At 42.7% G+C, this 22,536-nt stretch overlaps 1 protein-coding gene across 3 annotated transcripts in view; it reads left to right on the top strand.

The window, feature by feature from the left end:
* The first annotated feature begins 234 nt into the window (after nt 1–234).
* The window catches only part of LOC133615305 (junction plakoglobin-like), a 327,845-nt gene continuing 305,543 nt past the window's right edge, over nt 235–22,536 (top strand). For all 3 annotated transcript variants that reach the window (XM_061973808.2, XM_061973810.2, XM_061973806.2), the window contains exon 1: nt 235–444. The gene's annotated coding sequence lies outside the window, so the exon portion shown is untranslated. The remainder of the gene's footprint in view (nt 445–22,536) is intronic.

Here is a 22,536-nt window from a genome sequence, read left to right as displayed (position 1 = left end):
TTTTTAAATTCAGCATCAAAACAGGTTTTTTAAATTAATTTATTTATTTGTGTTCAAGTTCATATAAAAATAAAAATAAATAAAATCTAATCTCAGCAGAACATTACAACAAAATAAAACGCCGAAAATGGCGGCAAAAAAAAAAAAAAAAAAAAAAACCTGGGCAAGGGAGGATAAAAAAGCATCAGAGTGACACCTCCTCTCTTTCCCACATCCTCCAATGACGAGCCAGTGGCGGTGCCGCCGCCGTCCTCCCTCAACCCTCAACCCTCCCGGTTCGCTTGGCTGCTGGCTGTGCACCGCGCCGACAGGCGAGAGGATCTCCGCAAAAAGGGCACCGACAGCCGCACACGCCTGGCGTGGATCCGCACCTGCGCTCAGCACACCCACTGTGGATTTTAGTGCGAGGGACTGAAGTTGAGGACGACACGACGCCGCCACACGGTACAGTACCCGACACCCTCCACCCTCCACCCTCCCAACCCCCGTGTCGTTTCCACCTGCGAGAACTCCGTCTGCGGTCATCGTGCACCGTCTGCTGCGTCGGTGAATCGGGTATCGAAACTTCGACACGTTGCTAATTGGCGTGACCGGCGCCTGCTTTCTTCTTGCGTGGGTTCCTGCGACGATTATTGCCAACACATGTTTGCTGACGATGTGCTGAAATGCAACTGTGGTGGGAGAAGGAGACAACCCTTGAGGACAAATGGGATTGTCACCAGTGGGATTGAACTCCCACACAATGTGTCCTTGTGTCTGTGATGGTGGAATAAGAAGGACGTGTGATCACGTGACGTGCACTTATTCGTCCTGTATATCACACCTGGGCAAATGAAGGCCCGGGGGCCACATTTGGCCCTTTTAAGCTTTTCAATCTGGCCCGCCGGACATTCCCAAATATTTTTTTGGAAAGTGTAGCTGCCATTATGATGTGCACTCATCTTTTCTAATGACCGTAAGTCTTCAACTATACCAGGGGTCGGCAACCCGCGTGGCTCTTTAGCGCCGCCCTCGTGGCTCTCTGGAGCTTTTTCAAAAATGTATGAAAAATAGAAAAAGTTGAGGGGGAATTTTTTTTTTTTGTGTGTGTTAATATGGTTTCTGTAGGACAGGGGTCGGCAACCCGCGGCTCCGGCTCGTTGACCACTCTGATGCGGCTCTGCTGCATTCTTGCCAACCCTCCCGATTTTTCCGGGAGACTTCCGGATTTCACTGCCTCTCCCGGGGCAAACATTCTCCGATTTTCACCCGGACAACAAAATTGTTCGCGATGGCACTGCATTTTGCGTCCTCTACAACCTATCGTCGCGTCCGCTTTTTCACCTAAGAAACAGCGTGCCGGCCCAGTCACATTTTGTATGCGGCGTATGCTCACACACTAAGTGACAGCAAGTCATACTTGTTCAACAGCCATACAGATCACACTGACGGTGGCCGTATAAACAACTATAACACTCTTACTAATATGAACCCACACCAAACAAGAATGACAAACACATTTCGGGAGAACATCCACACCGTAACACAACATAAACACAACAGAACAAATACCCAGAATCCCATGCATCCCTAACTCTTCCGGGCTCTTACTAATATGTGCCACACTGTATATCACACCTGGGCAAATGAAGGCCCGGGGGCAAATGAAGGCCCGGGGGCCACATGCGTCCCTTTTAAGCTTTTCAATCTGACCCGCCGGACATTCCCAAATATTTTTTTTTTAGATGTTTAAGATGGAAAGTGTAGGTGCCATTATGATGTGCACTCATCTTTTCTAATCCACCCTCACCTCCTCCCCCTTCTGTTTCTGAAAAAGAGTCTTCAACTATACCAGGGGTCGGCAACCCGCGTGGCTCTTTAGCGCCGCCCTCGTGGCTCTCTGGAGCTTTTTCAAAAATGTATGAAAAATAGAAAAAGTTGAGGGGGAAATTTTTTTTTTTTTGTGTGTGTTAATATGGTTTCTGTAGGACAGGGGTCGGCAACCCGCGGCTCCGGCTCTTTGACCACTCTGATGCGGCTCAGCTGCATTCTTGCCAACCCTCCCGATTTTTCCGGGAGACTTCCGGATTTCACTGCCTCTCCCAGGGCAAACATTCTCCGATTTTCACCCGGACAACAAAATTGAGGGCGTGCCGCGATGGCACTGCATTTTGCGTCCTCTACAACCTGTCGTCGCGTCCGCTTTTTCACCTAAGAAACAGCGTGCCGGCCCAGTCACATTTTGTATGCGGCGTCTGCTCACACACTAAGTGACAGCAAGGCATACTTGTTCAACAGCCATACAGATCACACTGACGGTGGCCGTATAAACAACTATAACACTCTTACTAATATGAACCCACACCAAACAAGAATGACAAACACATTTCGGGAGAACATCCACACCGTAACACAACATAAACACAACAGAACAAATACCCAGAATCCCATGCATCCCTAACTCTTCCGGGCTCTTACTAATATGTGCCACACTGTATATCACACCTGGGCAAATGAAGGCCCGGGGGCAAATGAAGGCCCGGGGGCCACATGCGGCCCTTTTAAGCTTTTCAATCTGGCCCGCCGGACAATCCCAAATATTTTTTTTTTAGATGTTTAAGATGGAAAGTGTAGCTGCCATTATGATGTGCACTCATCTTTTCTAATGACCGTAAGTCTTCAACTATACCAGGGGTCGGCAACCCGCGTGGCTCTAGAGCCGAATGTGGCTCTTTAGCGCCGCCCTCGTGGCTCTCTGGAGCTTTTTCAAAAATGTATGAAAAATAGAAAAAGTTGAGGGGGATTTTTTTTTTTTTTTTTTGTGTTAATATGGTTTCTGTAGGACAGGGGTCGGCAACCCGCGGCTCCGGAGCCGCATGCGGCTCTTTGCCGCGGCTCAGCTGCATTCTTGCCAACCCTCCCGATTTTTCCGGGAGACTTCCGGATTTTACTGCCTCTCCCGGGGCAAACATTCTCCGATTTTCACCCGGACAACAAAATTGAGGGGGCGTGCCGTGATGGCAGGGCCGGCCCGTGGCATAGGCCGTATAGGCAAATGCTAAGGGCGCCGTCCACGCCAGTGCCACAAATGTTGGAGAAAAAAAAAAAAAAAAAAAAAGTTTGTACTATTATTTCTAAATACAAAAAATAATCCCACGTTAATTAAAATGCAAAGTAAAGCCTATTTAATAGAAATATTATTTGTTACAACATTACGCCCCCTCCTCCCCCCTCCCTTCCCGTATCATGACTCTTTTTGGACGTCACCACATCAAAAAATCAACACAAGATGTCAAAACGGCCAAAACTGTCAGGTGCCCATGGAAGAAAAAAGAGAAAAGAAGAGGAGGAGAAACGAGAAAAAGACAAGAGGTAGCAGGTAGGTAACGTTAGCCTACATGAAATTATTTGTCTGTTACAGAATGTGATAGTAACCTGGCTTTTTAGCATTAAGCTAATGTTACATGATTCGGCAATTGCTAATCAATAAATAGCTAGTTCTGTTTTAACGTCGGGTTAATTTTGTGGAGGGGGCTAAATTGTTATGGAAAATAATAATGTAACGTTAGGTAATTACAGTACTCCCACCTTACATTCCTCAGGGACATTTGTATTAGATCTTTTAAGCAGGTGTTTTTTGTTTACATTGTTATTGCCTTCTGGTTAGCTAATGTTTGCTCTGCAGGTAATAGTCACTTTTCCACCCCTTTATATATTAGGTATAGTTGTAAGTAAAAAAAAAAGGTCAAAGACAAAGCTATTCGGTTTCTTGTGAGTATATACACTTCACTGCCGATGTGGGGCGGGGGCGCCACCTAAAATCTTGCCTAGGGCGCCAGATTGGTTAGGGCCGGGCCTGCGTGATGGCACTGCATTTTGCGTCCTCTACAACCTATCGTCGCGTCCGCTTTTTCACCTAAGAAACAGCGTGCCGGCCCAGTCACATTTTGTATGCGGCGTATGCTCACACACTAAGTGACAGCAAGCCATACGTGTTCAACAGCCATACAGATCACACTGACGGTGGCCGTATAAACAACTATAACACTCTTACTAATATGAACCCACACCAAACAAGAATGACAAACACATTTCGGGAGAACATCCACACCGTAACACAACATAAACACAACAGAACAAATACCCAGAATCCCATGCATCCCTAACTCTTCCGGGCTCTTACTAATATGTGCCACACTGTATATCACACCTGGGCAAATGAAGGCCCGGGGGCAAATGAAGGCCCGGGGGCCACATGCGTCCCTTTTAAGCTTTTCAATCTGGCCCACCGGACATTCCCAAATATATTTTTTTTAGATGTTTAAGATGGAAAGTGTAGCTGCCATTATGATGTGCACTCATCTTTTCTAATGACCGTAAGTCTTCAACTACCTGTATACCAGGGGTCGGCAACCCGCGTGGCTCTTTAGCGCCGCCCTCGTGGCTCTCTGGAGCTTTTTCAAAAATGTATGAAAAATAGAAAAAGTTGAGGGGGAAATTATTTTTTTTTGTGTGTGTTAATATGGTTTCTGTAGGACAGGGGTCGGCAACCCGCGGCTCCGGCTCTTTGACCACTCTGATGCGGCTCTGCTGCATTCTTGCCAACCCTCCCGATTTTTCCGGGAGACTTCCGGATTTCACTGCCTCTCCCGGGGCAAACATTCTCCCGATTTTCACCCGGACAACAAAATTGAGGGCGTGCCGCGATGGCACTGCATTTTGCGTCCTCTACAACCTATCGTCGCGTCCGCTTTTTCACCTAAGAAACAGCGTGCCGGCCCAGTCACATTTTGTATGCGGCGTATGCTCACACACTAAGTGACAACAAGGCATACTTGTTCAACAGCCATACAGATCACACTGACGGTGGCCGTATAAACAACTATAACACTCTTACTAATATGCGCCACACTGTGAACCCACACCAAACAAGAATGACAAACACATTTCGGGAGAACATCCACATGTTTGGGGTCATTGTCCTGTTGGAACACCCAACTGCACCCAGTTAGAAAAAACAGATCTTGAAAAAAAATCAGATTTGGGCCACTTTGGCCTGCAGTGTAAACGTAGTCTGTGATCCATCCATCCATCCAGCCATCTTCTTCCGCTTATCCGAGGTTGGGTCCCGGGGGCAGCAGCCTAAGCAGGGAAGCCCAGACTTTCCTCTCCCCAGCCACTTCGTCCAGCTCTTCCCGGGGGATCCCGAGGCGTTCCCAGGCCAGCCGGGAGACATAGTCTTCCCAACGTGTCCTGGGTCTTCCCCGTGGCCTCCTACCGGTTGGACGTGCCCTAAACACCTCCCTAGGGAGGCGTTTGGGTGGCATCCTGACCAGATGCCCAAACCACCTCATCTGGCTCCTCTCCATGTGGAGGAGCAGCGGCTTTACTTTGAGCTCCCCCCGGATGACAGAGCTTCTCACCCTATCTCTAAGGGAAAGACCCGTCACCCGGCGGAAGAAACCAATTTTGGCTGCTTGTACCCGTGATCTTGTCCTTTCGGTCATAACCCAAAGCTCATGACCATAGGTGAGGATGGGAACGTAGATCGACCGGTAAATTGAGAGCTTTGCCTTCCGGCTCAGCTCCTTCTTCACCACAACGGATCGATACAGCGTCCGCATTACTGAAGACGCCGCACCGATCCGCCTGTCGATCTCACCATCCACTCTTCCCTCACTCGTGAACAAGACTCCGAGGTACTTGAACTCCTCCACTTGGGGCAGGGTCGCCTCCGCAACCCGGAGATAGCACTCCACCCTTTTCCGGGCGAGAACCATGGACTCAGACTTGGAGGTGCTGATTCTCATCCCAGTTGCTTCTCACTCGGCTGCGAACCGATCCAGTGAGAGCTGAAGATCCTGGCCAGATGAAGACATCAGGACCACATCATCTGCAAAAAGCAGAGACCTAATCCTGCAGCCACCAAACCGGATCCCCTCAACGCCTTGACTGCGCCTAGAAATTCTGTCCATAAAAGTTATGAACAGAATGGGTGACAAAGGGCAGCCTTGGCGGAGTCCAACCCTCACTGGAAACGTGTCCGACTTACTGCCGCCAATGCGGACCAAGCTCTGACACTGATCATACAGGGAGCGGGCCGCCACAATCAGACAGTCCGATACTCTCTGAGCACTCCCCACAGGACTTCCCGAGGGACACGGTCGAATGCCTTCTCCAAGTCCACAAAGCACATGTATACTGGTTGGGCAAACTCCCATGCACCCTCAAGGACCCTGTCGAGAGTATAGAGCTGGTCCACAGTTCCACGACCAGGACGAAAACCACACTGTTCCTCCTGAATCCGAGGTTCGACTACGTGTGGCGATATCTGCTGACGTACAACAGCAAACTACGTCACAATCGTTGGCAAATCTCAAACAGCTCGTTTAGAAAAATCGTATCAATTCCCATTTTATATTCACTCAGCTAAAGTGTCAGGAGATTGGCAATAAGAATTGTTGAGAACGCTCAGCGGCAGAAGACTTTTTCTTTGGTTTAATATCACTGAATTAGCTGAAGACATTGAAAGACTATGGAAAATGTTTTGCACTTGGTGTTTCAAATGGTTTTTCGAACAGAAGCTGTTTGGGTTACATAATCAAATCATCCTCTATTCCACTTCAAGTCTGAAGTGGGCTGTTTATCTTCCATGAAATGTTTTTTCGGATTATACATCCATGCAGCAGAGAGTACTTTTGACAGTATGCCCCAAACAACTTATTTTTAGGCATACAACCAAAATAAAGTGAACTCACAACAAACCTGTATCACATACTTGCAGAAAAATGTCATGTTAACTGATATTTCTACGAATAACTTTTAGGTTTCCAGCCTCAGGCACACCTGTGCAATAATCCCACTGCATAATCAGCATCTTGATATCTGTGAGATGGAAGGATTATCTCCACAAAGCAGAAGTGCTCACTAAAGCCGGGTACCACATGGAGATTTTCTGAGGCCAAAGCCCACACATTAAGATAGAAATCTGTTTCAAAAGTTCTCAGAAAGATTGTCAGATGGTAATCTGACTCAGATCTCCAGTTAAATTGAGGTGTTTCTGGGCTTCTTGCCAAACTTTGTTCATCCATTGAAGCAGTTTTGTTAATGAGGATGTTTTGGAGTCCCTCTACCGAAAGGTTAAAGGGGAACATTATCACAATTTCAGAAGGGTTAAAACCATTAAAAATCAGTTCCAAGTGGCTTATTTTATTTTTCGAAGTTTTTTTCAAAATTTTACCCATCACGCAAAATCCCTAAAAAAAAAGCTTCAAAGTGCCTGATTTTAACCATCGTTATATACACCCGTCCATTTCCCTGTGACGTCACATAGTGAAGCCAACACAAACAAACATGGCGGAAAGAACAGCAAGGAATAGCGACATTAGCTCGGATTCAGACTCGGATTTCAGCGGCTTAAGCGATTCAACAGATTACGAATGTATTGAAACGGATGGTTGTAGTGTGGAGGCAGGTAGCGAAAACTAAATTGAAGAAGAAACTGAAGCTATTGAGCCATATCGGTTTGAACCGTATGCAAGCGAAACCGACGAAAACGACACGACAGCCAGCGACACGGGAGAAAGCGAGGACGAATTCGGCGATCGCCTTCTAACCAACGATTGGTATGTGTTTGTTTGGCATTAAAAGAAACTAACAACTAGGGAGGAGATTTTGCCCCAAGTGGAGGAGTTCAAGTACCTCGGAGTCTTGTTCACGAGTGAGGGAAGAGTGGATCGTGAGATCGACAGGCGGATCGGTGCGGCGTCTTCAGTAATGCAGACGCTGTATCGATCCGTTGTGGTGAAGAAGGAGCTGAGCCGGAAGGCAAAGCTCTCAATTTACCGGTCGATCTACGTTCCCATCCTCACCTATGGTCATGAGCTTTGGGTTATGACCGAAAGAACAAGATCACGGGTACAAGCGGCCGAAATGAGTTTCCTCCGCCGGGTGGCGGGGCTCTCCCTTAGAGATAGGGTGAGAAGCTCTGCCATCCGGGGGGAGCTCAAAGTAAAGCCGCTGCTCCTCCACATGGAGAGGAGCCAGATGAGGTGGTTCGGGCATCTGGTCAGGATGCCACCCGAACGCCTCCCTAGGGAGGTGTTTAGGGCACGTCCGACCGGTAGGAGGCCGCGGGGAAGACCCAGGACACGTTGGGAAGACTATGTCTCCCGGCTGGCCTGGGAACGCCTCGGGGTCCCCCGGGAGGAGCTGGACGAAGTGGCTGGGGAGAGGGAAGTCTGGGCTTCCCTGCTTAGGCTGCTGCCCCCGCGACCCGACCTCGGATAAGCGGAAGAAGATGGATGGATGGATGGATGGAAACTAACAACTATGAACTAGGTTTACAGCATATGAAATACATTTGGCAACAACATGCACTTTGAGAGTGCAGACAGCCCATTTCAGGCGCGCTAAGAACATATATTTTTCCACGATTTCAGCACTCAGGTTAACCATACCTAAATAGACACAAAATACTGCATTACACAAGACTACCCGAATGTACTCGAATGATTGAAAAAAATAAATGTTTTTAAGCTAAATTATTGGTAAACACAGTTTATGTATAATAATTTACGTAAAACCGCGAGTAATGAATAAAGTTTTCATCAATTAATATATTCTGTAGACATACCCTCATCCGCTCTCTTTTCCTGAAAGCTGATCTGTCCAGTTTTGGAGTTGATGTCAGCAGGCCAGGGGAGCTAGGGTCGATATTCTTCTCATGATCATCTTCGGTTCATTTTTGCCATCTCTGTCGTAGCATAGCTTTCTTCGGTAAAGTGTGCGGAACAAACGACTGACCATTTCGTCGGCTTTCCCCACACCCTCGTATTTTGAACAAATTTCGTCCAATTTCTTGCCACTTTTGCATCTTTGGGCCACTGGTGCAACTTGAATCCGTCCCTGTTTGTGTTGTTACACCCTCCGACAACACACCGACGAAAGTGAGAAAATGGCGGATTGCTTCCCGATGTGACGTCACAACGTGACGTCATCGCTCCGAGAGCGAATAATAGAAAGGCGTTTAATTCGCCAAAATTCACCCATTTAGAGTTCGGAAATCGGTTAAAAAAATATATGGTCTTTTTTCTGCAACATCAAGGTATATATTGACGCTTACATAGGTCTGGTGATAATGTTCCCCTTTAAAGGCCTACTGAAAGCCACTACTACCGACCACGCAGTCTGATAGTTTATATATCAATGATGAAATCTTAACATTGCAACACATGCCAATACGGCCGGGTTAGCTTACTAAAGTGCAATTTTAAATTTCGTGCGAAATATCCTGCTGAAAACGTATGATGACGCCTGCGCGTGACGTCGTCTGTTTTCATCGCAAAATTCCACAGTATTCTGGACATCTGTGTTGGTGAATCTTTTGCAATTTGTTCAATGAACAATGGAGACAGCAAAGAAGAAAGCTGTAGGTGGGAAGCGGTGTATTGCGGCCGACTGCAGCAACACAAACACAGCCGGTGTTTCATTGTTTACATTCCCGAAAGATGACAGTCAAGCTTTACCATTGGCCTGTGGAGAACTGGGACAACAGAGACTCTTACCAGGAGGACTTTGAGTTGGGTATGCGCAGACGCGGTACCGTGAGTACGCTTCCAAACATTTGATCGCTTGCCCGTACGTGCGTGCCGCTATGTGCATGTCACGTACGTAACTTTGTGGACTTTGGGGAAATATATGTGCTGTATGAACTTTGGGGAGGTGAACGGTACTTTGGGCTGTGGGATTGAGTGTGTTGTGCAGGTGTTTGAGTTGTATTGGCGGGTTATATGGACGGGAGGGGGGAGGTGTTTGTTATGCGGGATTAATTTGTGGCATATTAAATATAAGCCTGGTTGTGTTGTGGCTAATAGAGTATATATATGTCTTGTGTTTATTTACTGTTTTAGTCATTCCCAGCTGAATATCAGGTCCCACCCGCCTCTCACAGCATCTCTCCTATCTGAATCGCTCCCACTGCCCTCTAGTCCTTCACTCTCACTTTCCTCATCCACAAATCTTTCATCCTCGCTAAAATTAACGGGGAAATCGTCGCTTTCTCGGTCCGAATCGCTCTCGCTGCTGGTGGCCATGATTGTAAACAATGTGCAGATGTGAGGAGCTCCACAACCTGTGACGTCACGCTACTCGTCTGCTACTACCGGTACAGGCAAGGCTTTTTTATCAGCGACCAAAAGTTGCGAACTTTATCGTCGATGTTCTCTACTAAACCCTTTCAGCAAAAATATGGCAATATCGCGCAATGATCAAGTATGACACATAGAATGGACCTGCTATCCCCGTTTAAATAAGAAAATCGCATTTCAGTAGGCCTTTAAGATAGAAATCAATCAATCAATCAATCAATGTTTATTTATATAGCCCTAAATCACAAGTGTCTCAAAGGGCTGCACAAGCCACAACGACATCCTCGGTACAAAGCCCACATAAGGGCAAGGAAAAACTCACCCCAGTGGGACGTCGATGTGAATGACTATGAGAAACCTTGGAGAGGACCGCATATGTGGGTAACCCCCCCCCCTCTAGGAGAGACCGAAAGCAATGGATGTCGAGTGGGTCTGACATAATATTGTGAGAGTCCAGTCCATAGTGGATCCAACATAATAGTAAGAGTCCAGTCCATAGTGGGGCCAGCAGGACACCATCCCGAGCGGAGACGGGTCAGCAGCGCAGAGATGTTCCCAGCCGATGCACAGGCGAGCGGTCCACCCTGGGTCCCGACTCTGGACAGCCAGCACTTCATCCATGGCCACCGGACCTGTGCCCCCCCCCCCCCCCCCCCCCCCCCACAAGGAAAAGGGGAGCAGAGGAGAAAAGAAAAGAAAAGAAACGGCAGATCAACTGGTCTAACAGGGGGGCTATTTAAAGGCTAGAGTATACAAATGAGTTTTAAGATGGGACTTAAATGCTTCTACTGAGGTAGCATCTCTAACTGTTACCGGGAGGGCATTCCATAGTACTGGAGCCCCAATAGAAAACGCTCTATAGCCCGCAGACTTTTTTTGGGCTCTGGGAATCACTAATAAGCCGGAGTTCTTTGAACGCAGATTTCTTGCCGGGACATATGGTACAATGCAATCGACAAGATAGGACGGAGCTAGACCGTGTAGTATTTTATACGTAAGTAGTAAAACCTTAAAGTCACATCTTAAGTGCACAGGAAGCCAGTGCAGGTGAGCCAGTATAGGCGTAATATGATCAAACTTTCTTGTTCTTGTCAAAAGTCTAGCAGCCGCATTTTGTACCAATTGTAGTCTTTTAATGCTAGACATAGGGAGACCAGAAAATAATACGTTACAGTAGTCGAGACGAGACGTAACGAACGCATGAATAATGATCTCAGCGTCGCTAGTGGATAAAATAGAACGAATTTTAGCGATATTACGGAGATGAAAGAAGGCCGTTTTAGTAACACTCTTAATGTGTGACTCAAAGGAGAGAGTTGGGTCGAAAATAATACCCAGATTCTTTACTGATTCGCCTTGTGTAATTGTTTAGTTGTCAAATGTTAAGGTGGTATTATTAAATAAATGTCGGTGTTTAGCAGGACCGATAATCAGCATTTCCGTTTTCTTGGCGTTGAGTTGCAAGAAGTTAGCGGACATCCATTGTTTAATTTCATTAAGACACGCCTCCAGCTGACTACAATCCGGCGTGTTGGTCAGCTTTAGGGGCATGTAGAGTTGGGTGTCATCAGCATAGCAATGAAAGCTAACACCGTATTTGCGTATGATGTCGCCTAGCGGCAGCATGTAAATACTAAAGAGTGCAGGGCCAAGAACCGAACCCTGAGGAACTCCGCACGTTACCTTAACATAGTCCGAGGTCACATTATTATGGGAGACGCATTGCATCCTGTCAGTAAGATAAGAGTTAAACCACGACAAGGCTAAGTCTGACATACCAATACGTGTTTTGATACGCTCTAATAAAATATTATGATCGACGGTATCGAAAGCAGAAATCTGTTTCAAAAGTTCTCAGAAAGATTGTCAGATGGTAATCTGACTCAGATCTCCAGTTAAATTGAGGTTTTTCTGGGCTTCTTCCCAAACTTTGTTCATCCATTGAAGCAGTTAATGAGGATGTTTTGGGGTCCCTCTACCGAAAGGTTAAATTTCCCATCTTCAGATTCGTAGCAGATGTTTAAACGTTTTGAGCCAAAAATGACTGGCATTAATAACCTATTTTTAATTTCCTCCAGCTTGATAAAAGTTGTAAAAAACACAGTTGTTTTTATAAATACACTACAGGCCAAAAGTTTGGACACACCTTCTCATTCAATGTGTTTTCTTTATTTTCATGACTATTTACATTGTAGATTGTCACATCAAAACTATAAATGAACACATGTGGAGTTATGTACTTAACAAAAAAAGGTGAAAACATGTTTTATATTCTAGTTTCTTCAAAATAGCCACCCTTTGCACACTCTTGGCATTCTCTCCATGAGCTTCAAGCACACCTGTGACGTGAAAACCATTTCAGGTGACTACCCCTTGAAGCTCATCGAGAGAATGCCAAGAGTGTGCGAAAAAGTAATCAGAAGAAACTCGAATATAAAATATGTTTTCAGTTATTTCACCTTTTTTTTCGTTAAGTACATAACTCCACATGTGTTCATTCATGGTTTTGATGCCTTCAGTGATAATCTACAATGTAAATAGTCATTAAAATAAAGAAAACGCATTGAATGAGAAGGTGCGTCCAAACTTTTGGCCTGTACTGTATGTCCAGAAAGTTACACATAGATATGTTTAGTAGGGCTGTATATCTTTGGGCACCCCACAATTCCGATTCGATTCAATTATGGAGGTAATGATTCGATTCAGAATCGATTCTCGATTCAAAATCAATACTTTTTCAATAACATTGGGTGCCAGTTCTATATAACTACATTCCTCCATATAATAGATAAACAAATCTGATACATTTTTTGTATTATTTAAAACAAAACTGTTTTTTTAAATAAAATTCTACCCAAACATTTAATAAAGTCAAATACAAATAAGGTAACAATAGAAGTATTACACACTTCTCTATTCTAAAGTAGATATGTACAGCAGATATGGGCATCTTCATCAACAATATGATTTGCCTGATGAATAAATAAATACAATTTATAAAAAAAAATAAAAAAAATAAAAATAAAAATATACATATATATATATATATATACATATATATGATTTTATTTTTAATCGATTAAGAATCGTTAGAAATAAGAATCACAATTAATTCGAAATTACATTTTTTTATACACCCCTAATGTTGATGTATATTTTGCAGACAGGCTCCACAGCAGACATATAGTGTATTGATTGTTGTCTCTCGTAGAACACGACCGATACCTGTAGCTCTTTTAGTGTGGTGAAATATATTGTGATATTTTAATTTTCATATTTTTCTTTTCTAGCTTTTTCCTGACCTTTTGGAAAAAAAGAAAAAAAAAAGTAGAATATTTATGGATCATGACCATACTTGCCAACCCTCCCGGATTTTCCGGAAGACTCCTGAAATTCAGCGCCTCTCCTGAAAACCTCCCGGGACAAATTTTCTCCCGAAAATCTCCCGAAATTTAGGCGGACCTGAGTGACGTGTCGACAGCCTGTTTTCACGTCCGCTTTCCCACAATATAAACAGCGTGCCTGCCCAATGACGTTATAACTGTAGAATGATGGAGGGCGAGTTCTTGGTTTCTTATGTGGGTTTATTGTTAGGCAGTTTCATTAACGTCCTCCCAGAGCGGTAACAACACACAACAACAGCGGTCACGTTTTCGTCTGCCGTAAAGCAGTTCGTCTGCCGTAAACAGCAATGTTGTGACACTCTTGAACAGGACAATACTGCCATCTACTGTACATGCATATGTGACAATAACATCTACGGCTTTTAGAGAGTGCAGTGCACAACTGCGCACACAACAAGGAGACGAAGCAGAATGCATCATCAGAGAGGGTGTTCAGCATGGTTAGAAAATTAGTGACAGAGAATAGAACAAGGATGGACAATTCAACCCTTAACTCAACAATGAGTAGATGAGTGTTATGTGTGTGTATATGTGTAAATAAATGAACACTGAAATTCAAGTATTTCTCTTATTTTTATATATATATATATATATATATATATATATATATATATATAATATATAGCTAGAAATCACTGAAAGTCAAGTATTTCTTATATATATATATATATATATATATATATATATATATATATATATATATATATGAAATACTTGACTTGGTGAATTCTAGCTGTAAATATACTCCTCCCCCTCATAATCCCCCCCCCCCCCGGAAGTCTCAAGGTTGGCAAGTATGATCATGACTTTTACCAAATCGACTTTAATCAAACTGTCTTTCTGGTCATTCAAGTTTGTGATGTTTATGAATACGGCTACATTCTTAATTACGTGTTCTGACACTGATGCTTCTTTGAAGATTTGTTGGCATGGCTGTCAGCCTTAAAGGGGAACTGCCCTTTTTGGGAATTTAGTCTGTCATTTGCTTCCCTTATGAGAGACAATTTGCATTCTACGTTGTAGCAATTGGTTTGTTCTTGGCGGTTTGCAAAGGAGTTAAAGGGATCAAATCAATCCATTTTACATCTAAATCACTTTAAAATTCATCCAAAAACCGCCAACAATACTTCATTTACGTTCCTTAACCTGTATAATAAGCAAACTGTAGCGACATTCTTATTGTAAGCGCGAACAATGAGGAACTCTTTTTCTAACGTAGTAACACATCGCCTTGAAACGCCATGCTATGGTGTTAGGTGGAAGATAGCTACTGCGTCAGCAGCTGAATGGCTTTTGAGTTTGTAATGCACAACACAATGCGATAGGACACCAATCTGTACTGACTAAAAAAACATTAACAATCATATTACAGTATCTGTACAGTATTAGCCCACATTTCACGTTGTGTTTGTACACAGCTCACTCAACAGTAGTGTATCATGATTGATATTACAGTAACTTACATGATGGACAGTTGTCTGTTTGGTCCAGCTGGCAGGGGAAGTTTTTTTTCCAGTTGATTTTGGGTAAGCACGGCATTTATGTTGGCATAGCTTGGTTCAAAGTTCCAATTTTACACGTCAAGTCACACCGACCTCACTCTCTCGACTCCCGTCCGCTCTAACGTCTCACACTTTTTTGGTGCTCGCTTCTATAACAAGCAGTTCATCCTCCGTATATTCAGCTTCAAAAAGATACATTTGCTAATCCTCATTTGTCCAAAAAATAGTTGTCTTCGTTGTCGGTTACCAAGTCTGCCATGATTAGAACTAGGGCTGCAACTAACGATTAATTTGATAATCGATTAATCTGTCGATTAATCGATTAATAATCGGATAAAAGAGACAAACTACATTTCTATCCTTTCCAGTATTTTATTGGAAAAAAAACAGCATACTGTCACCATACTTATTTTGATTATTGTTTCTCAGCTGTTTGTACATGTTGCAGTTTATAAAAAAAATAAAAATATTAAAACAAAAAAATTGCCTCTGCGCATAGCATAGATCCAACGAATCGATGACTAAATTAATCGGCAACTATTTTTATAATCGATTTTAATCGATTTCCATAGTTTGGCCGGGGGTGCGACTTATACTCAGGAGCGACTTATGTGTGAAATTGTTAACACATTAGCGTAAAATATCAAATAATATTATTTATCTCATTCACGTAAGAGACTAGACCAGGGGTGCTCACACTTTTTCTGCAGGCGAGCTACTTTTCAATTGATCAAGTCGTGGGGATCTACCTCATTCATATATATAATTTATATTTACTTATTTATGAAATATATGTTTTTGTTAATAAGTTAAAGATGTTTAATGATAATACAAGCATGTTTAACACGTATAGTTAATATTGTTAATAAATTAAAGGTGTTTAATGATAATGCAATCATGTTTAACACAGTTAATATTGTTAATAAATTAAAGGTGTTTAATGATAATACAAGTATGTTTAATACATATAGTTAATATTGTTAACAAGTTAAAGGTGTTTAAAGATAATGCAAGTATGTTTAATACATATAGTTAATATTATTAGTAAGTTAAAGGTGTTTAAAGATAATACAAGCATGTTTAACACATATAGTTAATATTGTTAACAAGTTAAAGGTGTTTAATGATCATACAAGCATGTTTAACACATATAGTTAATATTGTTAATAAGTTAAAGGTGTTTAAAGATAATGCAAGCATGTTTAACACATATAGTTAATATTGTTAACAAGTTAAGGTGTTTAAAGATAATACAGGCATGTTTAACACATATAGATTCCTTTCTTTCATGAAGACAAGAATATAAGTTGGTGTATTACCTGATTCTGATGACTTGCATTGATTGGAATCAGACAGTGGTGCTAAAAACGTCCGCATTTTTGAATGGAGGAGAAAAAAGTCCTCCTTTCTGTCCAATACCACATGAAAGTGGTTGGTTTTTGGCATCTTATTTGTCCAGCTTCCGTACTCCTTTGTATACACTTTACAAGAAATACATTGTCGGCAAACTTCGTAGCTTGCTAGCTTGTGCACGCCAGCTTTCTGAGACTCTTATTTTTTTAGCGCAACTGTGCAGTCGGTCTTTGGAGTTTTGACAACAGGTACGGCGCCAGAGTCTGTTGAAATAAAGTGTTTCTCGCCTTCCAGTCGGTAATTTTAATGAGCTGGCAGCAGCCAGCGTCATCTCAGAAGACCCTCGGGTGCCGTGAATGTCAATCAAGTGACGAAAGTGACGTCATAGTGAAGATTTATGATCGCTCATTTTTAGGACTATTTTTTTAATGGCTGGCTGGTGATCGACTGACACACCCTCCGAGATCGACCGGTAGATCGCGATCGACGTAATGAGCACCCCTGGACTAGACGTATAAGATTTCATGGGATTTAGCGATTAGTTGTTGTAGCCCTAATTAGAACACACTCGTATTTGGTTCCGGAAGTAGGAACACACATATGTTGCCAGAAGTTGGAGGTGCGTTGCCATGGAAACACAAATAGATAAATACGCGGAGGAAATAAGTTCCGGTATTGCTTAAAATGACCAAAATAGGGTAAATACTGTACATATTACATATTATTATGATTGTGTCTGTTACTACATTATATATAGACTTGCAGTGTGCATATAAAACATTAATGGAGGGTTTTGAAGTATTATTTAGAGGTCTTTGAAGGCTACATCTTTAAAAATAATAAAAAAAAAAAAAGCAATATGTGTTCTTGTCACTCATAATGATTGTGAACGATTCCAAAAAGTGTGCTTTAACCTGAGGTGAAGGTGGGGTATAGGACCCCCCTTTAATGACAGAAAAATTGACAGAACGTATTTGCCCACAAATTAATTTGTCAATAATAGTCGGGGACGTCATCGGCCGTGTTTTTCCAAAGGGAAACAAACATTGCATGAGTCAGTGCAATCGGTGACTGGCAGCAACAGGAAGAGAAAAAAACCCAGCGGGTGTTTAACCCTAAAGACGTCAAAGACAAGAGTAATTTGCTCAATTTGCGAAGCGGACCTGGCTTTTAATGGCAGTAGCTGGCCCTAGTGTGTGAATGTGAGTGTGAATGTTGTCTGTCTGTTTGTGTTGGCCCTGCGATGAGGGGGCGACTTGTCCAGGGTGTACGCCGCCTTCCGCCCGAATGCAGCTGAGATAGGCTCCTTCCTTATCTGAAACATTTTATGCACTTTGTTTTTGTCTTTGTCTTTAATTGGACAGCCATTTATTACCATACATTCCGGACTTTAAGCCGCTACATTTTCCCTACACTTTGAACCCTGCAGCTTATAAAACGGTTCACCTAATTTATGGATTTTTTTTCCCACTGACGGCCATAATATAAGAAGTTTTACTAAAAACAAGTAAATACACTGAATAGGGGTTTTATTGTTTGTGCTATTGTTCCATCTTTTGGACGAATTCACTCACTGCAGGTTATAACGGTACACAAACATTTCGGTTCGCGGTTTAGAGGTCACGGTTCGGTTCATTTTCGGTACAGTAAGAAAACAGCAAAGTATACATTTTTTGGTTATTTATTTACCAAATTTGTAAACAATGGCTTTATCCTTTTAACATTGGGAACACTATAATAATTCTGCCCAAAAATAGAAATAGCTGTGTGTGTGATGGATGTGAGCCACCACTAGGCTGATCAGTGCAACAGCAGGCAGCCATGAATGCTAAGCATAACAATAACATACATATACACACAGGGTCCATTGCCAGGGTTCATGCGGTCAACATATACAAACCCCGTTTCCATATGAGTTGGGAAATTGTGTTAGATGTAAATATAAACGGAATACAATGATTTGCAAATCCTTTTCAACCCATATTCAATTGAATGCACTACAAAGACAAGATATTTGATGTTCAAACTCATAAACTTTATTTTTTTTTTGCAAATAATAATTAACTTAGAATTTCATGGCTGCAACATGTGCCAAAGTAGTTGGGAAAGGGCATGTTCACCACTGTGTTACATGGCCTTTCCTTTTAACAACACTCAGTAAACGTTTGGGAACTGAAGAGACACATTTTTTGAGCTTCTCAGGTGGAATTCTTTCCCATTCTTGCTTGATGTACAGCTTAAGTTGTTCAACAGTCCGGGGGTCTCCGTTGTGCTATTTTAGGCTTCACACATTTTCAATGGGAGACAGGTCTGGACTACAGGCAGGCCAGTCTAGTACCCGCACTCTTTTACTATGAAGCCACGTGGCTTGGCATTGTCTTGCTGAAATAAGCAGGGGCGTCCATGGTAACGTTGCTTGGATGGCAACATATGTTGCTCCAAAACCTGTATGTACCTTTCAGCATTAATGGCGCCTTCACAGATGTGTAAGTTACCCATGTCTTGGCCACTAATACACCCCCATACCATCACACATGCTGGCTTTTCAACTTTGCGCCTATGACAATCCGGATGGTTCTTTTCCTCTTTGGTCCGGAGGACATGACGTCCACAGTTTCCAAAAACAATTTGAAATGTGGACTCGTCAGACCATAGAACACTTTTCCACTTTGTATCAGTCCATCTTAGATGAGCTCAGGCCCAGCGAAGCCGACGGCGTTTCTGGGTGTTGTTGATAAACGGTTTTCGCCTTGCATAGGAGAGTTTTAACTTGCACTTACAGATGTAGCGACCAACTGTAGTTACTGACAGTGGGTTTCTGAAGTGTTCCTGAGCCCATGTGGTGATATCCTTTACACACTGATGTCACTTGTTGATGCAGTACAGCCTGAGGGATGGAAGGTCACGGGCTTAGCTGCTTACGTGCAGTGATTTCTCCAGATTCTCTGAACCCTTTGATGATATTACGGACCGTAGATGGTGAAATCCCTAAATTCCTTGCAATAGCTGGTTGAGAAAGGTTTTTCTTAAACTGTTCAACAATTTGCTCACGCATTTGTTGACAAAGCGGTGACCCTCGCCCCATCCTTGTTTGTGAATGACTGAGCATTTCATGGAATCTACTTTTATACCCAATCATGGCACCCACCTGTTCCCAATTTGCCTGTTCACCTGTGGGATGTTCCAAATAAGTGTTTGATGAGCATTCCTCAACTTTATCAGTATTTATTGCCACCTTTCCCAACTTCTTTGTCACGTGTTGCTGGCATCAAATTCTAAAGTTAATGATTATTTGCAAAAAAAAGAGAAAAGTTTATCAGTTTGAACATCAAATATGTTGTCTTTGTAGCATATTCAACTGAATATGGGTTGAAAATGCAAATCATTGTATTCCGTTTATATTTACATCTAACACAATTTCCCAACTCATATGGAAACGGGGTTTGTATATGCTCCATTTTGATCGCATTTATTTAATATTTAGACTGCAAAAAAAGCAAAACATCCATCGTCATGTCTCTCATAATGATTGTGAACGATAGGCAAAATAATAAGTGCAATTCCACTCAAACTCTTTTTCATTCCTCGTCTTGGGTGTCCAACTCCAGCTCACCCGCGACCCCAATCCATGACTGGATGAATGAAACAAGTACAGTAAATCTTTACCCTCACAAGCACAACCCAAACTAAATGATAACCAAGTTCCATTGATACAGTCGTGTCCTTTGAGAAGATGCACTGTAATAAAAATGGTTGCTGAAATGAAAGGGGGTGCACTTTTACTACTACTTTTTATTAGCTACTTTATATGCTGTCCTTGAAGCTCCATGAAGGTCTGCTAGTTTGGTAGGGATAAAAGGTAGTATTACTTTGAATTGGCAGACATCAGACACACATTTTTGAACCAACACGGGTTATTTACAGATCGGTCATAACCTCTGACGTGCATCACCAATAAATAACCACAAATATGCTTTGACATCTGTGAGAGATGATGCTTCAGTCATTCATATTGCAGGCCGCGGCCCTTTGCACCGTCTGGGTGGTTTAATTTCCACCGACTACTATTTTGAAGTAGGGATGTCCCGATCCAGGTTTTTGCACTTCCGATCCGATACCGATATTGTTTTTGCATTTCTGATCCGATACCGATACTGACCGATACTGGCCTATCCGAGCATGTATTAAAGTTTAAAGTTATTTAGCCTACTTAGTTGTCAGAATCATGTTGAAAAGGGTTTTAGTACCGTATTTTCCGCACCATAAGCCGCCCTGGGTTAAAAGCCGCGCCTTCAATGAACGGCATATTTCAAAACTTTGTCCACCTATAAGCCGCCCCGTGTTATAAGCCGCATCTAACTGCGCTAAAGGAATGTCAAAAAAACAGTCGGATAGGTCAGTCAAACTTTAATAATATATTAAAAACCAGCGTGATGTGGGCGCGCATGGAGTCGTATATCAACATGGACGGAGCTGCGTGAAAAAAGCCACCCGGCCTCTTCGCGTAAACTTACCTTAACCACTCGCTCATATTTTCTTCATCCATCCATCCCTTCGAGTTAGCTTTTATGATGACGCCGGCTGGAAAGGTCTCTTTTGGCAAGGTCTTCCTTTTGAATATCACCATGGGTGGAAGTTTCTGGCCATTAGCATGGCAAGCTAGAACCACAGTGAAGGATGACTTCTCATTCCCTGTGGTGCGAATATTCACCGTACGTGCTCCCGTTGTATCCACAGTGCGGTTCACAGGAATATCAAAAGTCAGTGGAACCTCGTCCATGTTGATAATGTTCTCTGGCCGGATCTTTTTTTCAGCTATCTTGTTTTTACAATATGCACGGAAAGTAGCCAGCTTTTCTTGAAAGTCTTTAGGCAGTTGCTGTGAAATAGTAGTCCGTGTGCGGATGGAGAGATTGCGTCTTTTCATGAACCGGATCCCTGTCGCTTAGTAGGAGCCATTTTGTGGTCTTTACAGATGTAAACACACAAAGGAAATGAAACGTAATATCCGCGCGCTTCTTCTTCTTCTACGCGGGCGGGTGGTTGCTTACAGTAGAAGAAGAAGCGCTTCCTGTTCTATGGGGGCGGGTGCTTACCTTGGCGGTTGCTTGCGTAGAAGAAGAAGCACTTCCTCTTCTACGGGGAAAAAAGATGGCGGCTGTTTACCGTAGTTGCGAGACCGAAACTTTATGAAAATGAATCTTAATATTAATCCATATATAAAGCGCACCGGGTTATAAGCCGCACTGTCAGCTTTTGAGTAAATTTGTGGTTTTTAGGTGCGGCTAATAGTGCGGAAAATACGGTACTCTTGATCACAACTAGCCAGCTGAATTAGGGGAGTTTGAATAATACACAATGGTTGGTAACAAGAAACTGACCTGTTTATTCAAGGATAAACACAAAATAGACAAAATTATACATGACAAACAGAAATGGCATCATTGAACTAGGGCTGGGCGATATGGCCTTTTTTTAATATTGCGATATTTTAAGGCCATATTGCGATACACGATATATATCTCGATATTTTGCCTCAGCCTTGAATGAACACTTGATGCATATAATCACATCAGTATGATGATTCTGTGGGTTTTGATTGATTGATTGAGACTTTTATTAGTAGGTTGCACAGTGAAGTACATATCCGTACAATTGACCACTAAATGGTAACACCCCAATAAGTTTTTCAACTTGTTTAAGTCGGGGTCCACTTAAATTGATTCTTGATACAGATATATACTATCAGATATATACTATCATCACACAAGATAATCACATTGAATTATTTACATTATTTATAATCCGGGGTGTGGAGGGGGGCGCCTGATGTAAGTGTCAAAAAGACAGCCAAAAGAGTTTGATATGAGAATAAATCTAAAGTTAAAATATAGGGTAGAAATGCACCCATTTGCAGGAAATGTAGTCTTGATTTTCAAAATGTTCTTTCAAGGCTTGCATGTCTACATTAAAACATTCTTCTTCATACTGCATTAATATATGCTACTTTTAAACTTTCATGCAGAGAAGGAAATCACAACTAAAAAAATCACTAATTTTTTCATACGGTGTTGATGTGGAAATTTTTGCCTCTGCATTTTTACGGTGTGGGCGTGTGGCACCGAATGGAGATAAGCGTCTCGACAGACG

Source organism: Nerophis lumbriciformis, linkage group LG22 (assembly GCF_033978685.3).
Source record: "Nerophis lumbriciformis linkage group LG22, RoL_Nlum_v2.1, whole genome shotgun sequence".
Classification (NCBI taxonomy): domain Eukaryota; kingdom Metazoa; phylum Chordata; class Actinopteri; order Syngnathiformes; family Syngnathidae; genus Nerophis; species Nerophis lumbriciformis.
The sequence above is the reverse complement of the archived record's forward strand: the minus strand, read 5'-3'. Positions and strand labels throughout refer to the sequence as shown.